Consider the following 9767-nt stretch of genomic DNA (forward strand, 5'->3'; position numbering starts at 1 on the left):
CCAGATTCCAGTAAGCCAGTCATGCTTTTTAAATGACTGAATGACACTGAATGGATCAGAGCAACAATGAAAAAATGGTAATAAAAATGAATCAAGTTAGCATGAGTGGGTTGTTGTGAGATGCAACCAGTCCATTCATTGTTAACTTCATACTCCAGTTTGTACCTGCTTTCAAACTGGCATTAGAACAATGCCACCCAATTTTCCAAACCAAAAAGGTTTAGAGCCACACAGTCATAACAGTTCTTCAAACTCTACACCCCACAGCTTTCATCGATAGTGGAAGAAAAAAGTTTGTGGCTAACTAACACAAAGCCTATTTTTGGCACATGGAAACTTTAATCCATTATCTTAAAGCTGTTAAGATAACCTACTGTCTAAGCAGATAATTCAACAAATTTCATGCAATATGGATCAATTATCTAGACTATCAGTGCTGAGGATAGACTTGATCTGCAACTCCTCTACAGAACCAGGACTATCTAGCATCCATGTACATCGATAAGTTACAAATATAGACATCCCCAAGATCAAACAAGTACTCATGACCTGCAAAAGGCTTAGGTTGAGATTTTCAAAGTATTGCATCCATCTCCCAGTGAAATTAATAGCTAATAATACAAAAATAGTAAAGTCCTCTGCATGTCTTGAAAATGTCGGACTGTGTCTATACTCCTTTCAAGTGGGAAAGTATCAAATAGTACATTGTATGTAATCAGGTTAACAATTCATGACTATTAACACCCCCTTCTTGATTCTCAAGTGTTTTCTATCAATCACAAAGTGTAATTATTAGAAAGCAGCAGTAACTTGATATTTACTTTTTCTTCTTGAAAGTTTTTCCATTGTGTGTTTTAGTTGTTCTGAATAAGAAATTAAAAAGTTATACACACACACACACACACAAAAGTTAGAGGGTTCTTCTGCAAAGAATGTACAAGGCAAATCAGACACATTTTGGAAATGTGGGTTAAAAAAATCCCACTCATTTCTTAAACACTTTCTTTACTTTGTTGGGTTCATCGTAGCTCAAAAACAACTTGGTCTAGAAATGCCAAATTTGGTGCCTTACCCATTTACAGAGCTCCTAGAAAGCATCAGAGTCAGCAAGACTCATCTTCACACTTTAAAAATATCCACAAATATCTTGCTCAGCCTTAACCATGGCAGTTGCTATCGTAGTTGTAATGCCACTTCCAAATGGGAGTTGTTATAAAAATAAAATAAACTGTATTGCATTATTCTGTTAGCAATGGACAAACCATTAATTTCTATTAATATAAATTAGGGCTATCAAGTGATTAAAAAAATTAATCATGATTAATCACACTGTTAAACAATAAAAGACTACAATTTAAATATTTTGGATGTTTTCTACATTTTCAAATATATTGATTTCAATTACAACACAGATTACGAAGTGTACAGTGCTCATTTTATATTTGATTATAAATATTTGCACTGTAACAAACAATAGTATTTTTCAATTCACCTCATACAAATATTGTAATGCAATCTCTTTATCATGAAAATTGAACTTGCAAATGTAGAATTATGCACAAAAAAACTTGCACTCAAAAACAATGTAAAACTTTAGAGCCTAAAAGTCCAATCAGTTCTACTTCTTGTTCAGCTAATTGCTCAGAGAAACAGGTTGGTTTACATTTGCAGAAGATAATGCTGCCTGCTTCTTGTTTACAATGTCACCTGAAAGTGAGAACAGGTGTTCACATGGCACGGTTGTAGCCGGTGTCACAAGATATTTACATGCCAGACAAGCTAAAGATTCATATGTCCCTTGATACTTCAGCCACCATTCCAGAAGACATGCATCCATGCTGATGATGGGTTCTGCTCAATAACGATCCAAAGCAGTGTGGACCGATGCATGTTCATTTTCATCATCTGAGTCAGATGCCACCAGCAGAAGTTTGGTTTTCTTTTTTGGTGTTTTGGGGTCTGTAGTTTCCGCATCTGAGTGTTGCTCTTTTAAGACCTTTGAAAGCATGCTCCACACCTCATTTCTCTCAGATTTTGGAAGGCACTTCGGATTCTTAAATCTTGGGTCGAGTGCTGTAGCTATCTTTAGAAATCTCAAAATGGTACTTTCTTTGCATTTTGTCAAATTTGCAGTGAAAGTGTTCTTAAAACAAACAACGTGTGCTGGGTCATCATCCAAGACTGCTATAACAAGAAATATATATGCATAATATGGGTAAAACAGAGAAGGAGACATACAATTCTCCACCCCCCCTCCCTGCCCCCAAAGAGTAGAGTCACAAATGTAATTGATGCATTATTTTTTTAATGATCATCATCAGCATGGAAGCATGTCCTCTGGAATGGTGGTTGAAGCATGAAGGGACATATGAATCTTTAGTGCATCTGGCATGGAAATATCTTCTGACGTCAGCTACAACAGTGCCATGTAAACACCTGTTCTCACTTTCAGGTGACATTGTAATTAAATGGGCAGCATTATCTCCCTTAAATGTAAACAAACTTGTTTCTTTTAGTGATTGGCTGAACAAGAAGTAGGACTGAGTGGACTTGTAGGCTCTAAAGTTTTACATTGTTTTGTTTTTGAGTGCAGTTATGTAACAAAAAACCCCTACATTTGTCAGTTTCACTTTCATGGTAAAGAGATTGCACTACAGTACTTGTATGAGGTGAATTGAAAAATACTATTTATTTTATCATTTTTACAGTGCAAATATTTGTAATAAAAATATAAAGTGAGCACTGTACACTTTGTATTCTGTGTTGTAATTGAAATCCATATATTTGAAAATGTAGAAAAACATACACAAATATTTAATAAATTTCAATTGGTATTCTGTTATTTAACAGTGTGTTTAATCGTGATTAATTTTTTTAATTGTGATTAATTTTTAGTTAATTGTGTGAGTTAACTGCGATTAATGTACAGCCCTAATATAAATAATTCAATTAATTCAGCCTAGATTTAAAAATGCGTTCCCTCCCTTCATTTTATTGACCATCCACAGTAAACAGGAACATGCTGTAGAGAAATTGGCTTTGAAGCAACAACTATAAGAAAAATTGAAGCAGAGTAACCCACATTTTGTTAGATAACAGACTTATTTAAAATGTGGAAAGAAAAGGGGCACCACAAAATTAATGGAACAAATACACCATACTCTAATCTTATTTCATCAGTATAAATCAGGAGCAACTCCATATGCTTCAGCTGAATTACTCCTGATTTATACTGGTGTAACAGATCAGAATACAAGGTAAAATTTTCAATGAGATTTAGGCTTCTAAATCACTTAGGCACATTTGAAAATGTTACCCATAATACTTAATTGGGTGGAACAAAATATTCTGTTAATCTGGTGTATGGTGTATTAAGCAGGCAGTCTCCCAGCTGAGGGATCACAGAAGGCCTCAAATGCAGGGGAACCGTGATGATTCCACAGTGCAAAAGGTCCAGTTTATGGAGAAGCCAAATAAAGAGACTATGTAGTCCTGGAAATGGAGAACCTCGGTGGCCCACTCCATGCGTGAGATGGGGAGGAAGATGGTAATGGACAGCTGGGCACCATGGCCTGGTATAGCCAATGCATCTACATACAGCACAATTGACTACTGATAAACTTCATGGGATGTGGTGGGTGATGGGTTAGGGAGAACAGTGACTGTGGCTTTGTCTAAAATCCATGGACGATAATCATGGCTATGGGCCAAATGCACGGGTGCCCCTCAGTTGGACTTCTCATTCGAGAAAGGATTCATTCCGCTCTACCCTCATGGTGGTCCTCCACACAAAGCATGTTTCTTAAGGCTTTGTATGAGAGAAAAAAAATTACACCCTTAGTGCAGAGGAACAGTTTAAATGCAGCTCAGCATTTTGCTTAAAGTGCTGTGTGTCCAGTCTGAAAGTCAATAATGATTTGGGGGAAATTATTAATAATCCCAGTGAGAATGATACAATCTAGTTCTAAAAGATTCACAAGGTATTTTTTAGGGCGGTCAAGACATTAAAAAATGAATCACGATTAATCGCAGTTTTAAATCACACTGTTAATAATAGAATACCATTTATTTAAATATTTTTGGATGTTTTCTACATTTTCAAATATATTGATTTTAATTACAACACACAATACAAAGTGTACAGTTCTCACTTTATTTTTTTTATTACAAATATTTGCACTGTAAAAAAGATATACAAAAGAAATTGTATTTTTCAATTCACTTCATACAATCTCTATTATACCTCTGGAATGGTGGCTAAAGCATGAAGAGGCATACAATGTTTAGCATATCTGGTGTGTAAATACCTTGCAACACCGGCTACAAAAGTGCCATGTGAATACGTGTTCGCACTTTCAGGTGACACTGTAAATAAGAATTGGGTAGCATTATCTCCTATATATGTAAACAAACTTGATTGTTGTAGCAATTGGCTAAACAAGAAGTGGAGTTGAGGGCTCTAAAGTTTTACATTGTTTTGGTTTGAGTGCAGTTATGTAAGAAAAAAATCTACATTTGTAAGTTGCACTACAATACTTGTATGAGGTGAATTGAAAAATACTATTTCTTTTTTTATTCTATTATTGTTTAACAGTGCAATTAAAATTGTGATTAATCAAGATTCATTTTTTTAAATTGAGTTTTGTTTTGAGTTAATCGTTTGAGTTATCCGCAATTAATTGCCAGCCCTAGTATTTTTTAAATGCATAACTGAAATTCCTATGGAGTGTTATTGTGATCTGCATTTCACAGCTGGTGAACTGAGGCATGGAGAGATTAGGTAACTTAACTAAGGCCACACATAAAGTCTGTAGCAGATCCAGGAACTGAACCCAGCTTTCCTCAGCTCCAGGCTAGTGCCTTAACTGCAAGAATATCCTGAGCGACTCATGGCAGGGAGCTGGAGGGGATAAGCCCTGATTCCACCCCCTTCCCCAAGGTCCCTGGAGCAGAGAGCATGGTGTGGCTCCACTTTTACCTCTCCCCCTCTGTAGCAAGGGCTGTCAGCTGATCGGCCGCAAGGAGGGAGAGAGGAGGGGCAGGAACCCAGAACGCTGGGGAAAGAGGTATGGGGAGGGGGAAGCTTGCCTGCCCTGCAAGGAGAGAGCAGGGGACAGAAAAGAGCGGGCCAGGCAGGATTTTTAGTGGCACGCTGCTGTCTGCATAGGTCCGGCAGCCAGCAACGTGCCATTAAAAATTGGCTCACGCGCCGTGTTTGGCACGCGTGCCATAGGTTGCTGACCCCTGATCTATAGGGTGAGATGTTAGAGCCATACATTATACTAATTAAGATTTCAGTTATATTATACCTTTGTTTTCATTTGCTCAGAACTCTGAAAATAATTCACCTTTAGCTGAAACTTTTATATTTGGTATCATCCAAAAGGCAAAGTTTGAACAAAGTCTGGTTGGTCATTTCTGAGTTATGTGATCAGGAAAGAGGTGTACTTGTACCATTAAACATTAGAAATGGCTGAAGTTCAAAACTTAAAACCTTATATGGAGCTAATACTCACTAAGGAATAATTGTATGATAAGTTTGATTTAAATAATTAAGTTATAAGTGATTTTATGCATGTTCAGTAAAATATATTAGGTTTTTCAGTTAAAATTACTATCTGCGATCATATGGAGTTAGGAACATAACATAAGAACGGCCATACTAGGTCAGACCAAAGGTCCATCCAGCCCAGTATCCTGTCTTCTAACAAAAAAGAAAAGGAGTACTTGTGGCACCTTAGAGATTAACAAATTTATTTGAGCATAAGCTTTCGTGAGCTACAGCTCACTTCAGCTGTATCTCACGAAAGCTTATGCTCAAATAAATTTGTTAGTCTCTAAGGTGCCACAAGTACTCCTTTTCTTTTTGCGAATACAGACTAACACGGCTGCTACTCTGAAATCTGTCTTCTGACAGTAGCCAATGTCAAGTGCCCCAGAGGGAATGAACAGAACAGGTAATTATCAAGTAATCCATTCCTTGTCGCTCATTCCCAGCTTCTGGAAGTTCTGCAACTTCTTAGCACAGCTAGTTTTTGCCTGTATCTATAAGATGGTATAGTTTAAAATCGGTGGGGTTGCAGAAAAATACAAGTGTGCAGGTACATAATTCCAGAAGTAGGTTTTTGTGCATCTCCTGTAGCAAAACAGGGCTGCACATGTCCAGGGTGTTGCAGCTACACTTTGTTATAGTAGGAAGAGTAATTAGTTTAAAAGGAAAAAAAAAAGACAGAAAATTAAATTAAAAAGTTACACTAATGTGATTTTAAGGTTGCAAGTTGAAACAAAACAGTCAGCTAACGCAAATAAACGTTAAAAGTTCTTATACTGAAGCATCATTGCATATTTTTGAACGCTGGTTAGATTGTTTAAATGTTCACTTTTATATGAGTTTGATCACAGTGCCTTCAGTTCAATGGGAGCAGGTCTGGCTACTTTGATCTCAGTGGAAACTGGGGGTGCTCATGGCATTGAGATGCCCAGCACTCAGGTTTGGGTCCACTATAAAGTATGCACCATGTGCGTGAGTTGACATGAGATTCTTAACTTCTAAATTTTTATTTTAAATTGGGTCCATGAAATCAATAAAACATTAGAAAAGGTTTAGCCACTTTAATGATTGAGAAAAAGACAATATGTTTGAGGCTAACTCATTCCTTCACTTCCTGGAATCTCCATGTGAGGATTTATGAGCCTTAAGAAGGGCCTAGTTAGCCCAATTGGGCCTCGTCTAATTACTATTTAAGGCCCCAATCCTGCAACTGGATCCACTTAAGTCTTCATGGCGCACCATTTACTTCAAAGTTCAGGGACCAGCTGGCAGTGATCAAAATGCAAAACTGGGGCCCAAATGGTTAAGCTTTTCCTAACAAGGTGTCTTTTTTTTTAAAACTGTATCAAGTATTTACATAGCAAAACTATTTGTTGCTAATGTAGCTTTTTTGTACATATGAAGCGTTTGACATACCTATTATAAATCATGTACTGGGATTTACTGGATTTCTATCTTGGCCATGTTAAGTGACAATAACTGTACATGCTGTTAGACAGGAAGCAGAGAGTTTCCCTTCCTCCCCCAAGTAGTTGTTTAAATTAGTGTAGAAGTTCTTCAGCTAGAAAATGGCTCAAAATAGTTTTAGGAAGTTACAGATACATTTTTAACAGCTCTGTATGAACAGATACATTTTTGAAAAGTAAATTTCTGCTACTTTGGCCTCATCGTAGACTTGTGTTTTTGCAGTTTATTTTACATTGAAAAAACAAATACACACCTTGATATGCCATACATACTATACCTGAATTTGTAAAGAGAGTGCTCCTCATGATTTCTGGAACATGAGATGCAGGGGCAGCGAGTTATACGGGCCCCTTGGGCCTGTGCTCCAGGAATATTCAGAGCATGGGGGCCCGGCTCCACCAATATTCAGGGCCAGGTCTCCCCCCCAGCCCTCCTACCATCCCCGGACAATTTTAAAAAGGTCCTTGCAGCCCCTGAGGGGTGTGTGTCTCCATGTGCTGCCCCCGCCCCGAGCACCGATTCTGCCATTGGAACGGCAGCCAATGGGGGCTGCGGGAGCAGTACCTGCAGGAAGCAGTGCAAAGAAACGCCCCCGCCTAGGAGCCACTGCCAGGGGGGTGTACGGGTCACTTTTGGGAGCCAGCTGAGATAAGCGCTGCACCCAAACCTGCTGCCCCAGCCCAGAGCCTGCACCCAAACTCCCTCCCAGAGCCTACACCCCTCCTGCACTCAAACTCCTCCCAGAGCCGTAGGCAGGTGTGTGGGGGAGTGTGGACTTGGACCCATTCTGGGCACTACCAAAAATTATACAAACTTGCCACCTCTGATGAGATGAGATGAACAAGGAGATGAACAGTTTAGAACATTTTAATGGTATTTAAAGGATAACTATCAAGACTGTTTTTTTCCCCAAAATTAATGGGCAAAATCAAAGTTGTCTTCATTGATGGTCCTTTCAGGGAGAGTTTATTTTTGTATTTGGTTTTGATTTAGAGTAGTTACTGTAGAAGCATTAGTTTAGGAAAAAGTAATCCTAGAATATCAGTGAGATTTTCTGCAAGTCTAACTATAAACACGTCTACACGTGCGGACTAAAATACTGGGAGATTATCTCTAATGTAAGGATGTGTGGGAGCAGGTGAACAAGTGGTGTCGATGTGCACCCTGCAAGCAGAAGAAGTCTGGAAATGAATTCCACCTCCATCTTCCCATTCAACAGTCAAAAAGTTTATTAGAAAAATACTTCAGACTAGTTGTGGATAGGCTTTCAGGGAAAGGAATAGTAAGGGTTAGAAAGTTTGTGTGATGGGACTGGCACAGGCTTTGAGGAAAACCCTGCAAAGTGGGTATGAATTAAAGGATACTCTGATTTTAGTTGGATCCTTTAAAACATTTTTCTATGTACTCCCATCAAGGCTGAATCCCCACTCTGGCACTTCGAGTGCAGAAGGTGGGGACCCACAAGGATTTTAAAAATTAATGCTTCCCACTAAAGGGTTGTATTCAACTCCCAAGGTTACAGCTTTTCTCTGACCTTAGCTTGGTCAATGTTGCCACCACCCAAATGCAAAAAACTCCCTTGGTCTCAGGAAGGAGCACTTGGGAATTCCTCCCTGTGGAGTACCCTCAAGCCCTTTCACACACACGCCTGCCCCGGGAAAAGAGCTGAGAAGGAAAACAAAGGAAATTAGTGGTTGCTACCAGCTAATCAATCAACATGCACAAATCTCTTAGGACACCAAAAATTCAATCCAGTTCTTAAAAGGTAAATTTTATTAAAAACAAAAAAGAAAGAAAATACATCTGGAACTTAGGCATTTCCTAGATTTTAGAAGAGCAATTCCAAAAATTAAGCACCCCAAATAGCTTTCTTGGGGGTTCAGCTTAAAGGTTACAAGCAAAAAGCATCTGGGGTTAGTACAGAGGAGTCCATTAGCCATAAGAAATAAACAGAAATAACCCTAATCACAGCTTTCTAAACATTTCTGATCTGCTTACACATTTGGGAGTTCCAGATAAGTAGTTCTAGGTATGATCTGATGATTTATGATCATACCTGGCTTAAAGCTGCTTATAGCATTGCTGCTGCTGCATCTCTGCTCTCTGGAGAACAACCACAGACACAAAGGGAAAGCTTCTTTCCCGATTTTAAAAAAGTTCTAGCCTTCCAATTGGCTCTTTTGGTCAGGTGTCCTTTTCTTTACCTGGGGGACTTTGTTAACCCTTTACAATTAAAGCAAGTGGAGAACAGCCACCAAGAGGGACCTTATAGCTAACTGGCTGGCTGGGTGTCCATAAAAGGGAGTTCCCCCTCCTCCGCCCTTCATTTATCACAACTCCATTAATATAGACACTTAGAGACCTGTGTAAAATCCTGTGGTTTCTCCTAATTTGCTATAATTCTGTGGCAAGTTGCTTTTTTCATGGCTATCAGTCAGCCTCAAAATCATAAAAACACCACTTCCTCATCACATGAAGTTTATAAGGCTACAGCAAAAAGACAAATTAATTAAAAAAATCATAAAGTGTTGCTTTAAAACACAGACACTTCTGTTGTCAGATGTTATAGTAAGTCGCTGCATGCTTTCGAGCCGGACAATTGGACCTATAATTAGACAGAACAAAATAGAGGCTTCTGGTGCAATGGAGACCCAGGAAAGATAACACTAGCAGAGGAGACTCCATTAAAAGTTTTAAACCCTCCATATCCATACTCTCTGCATGTGTCTGTGTGTAGTGTACCCAGTCA

This window comes from Dermochelys coriacea, chromosome 11 (genome assembly GCF_009764565.3).
Source record: "Dermochelys coriacea isolate rDerCor1 chromosome 11, rDerCor1.pri.v4, whole genome shotgun sequence".
NCBI classification, from domain to species: domain Eukaryota; kingdom Metazoa; phylum Chordata; order Testudines; family Dermochelyidae; genus Dermochelys; species Dermochelys coriacea.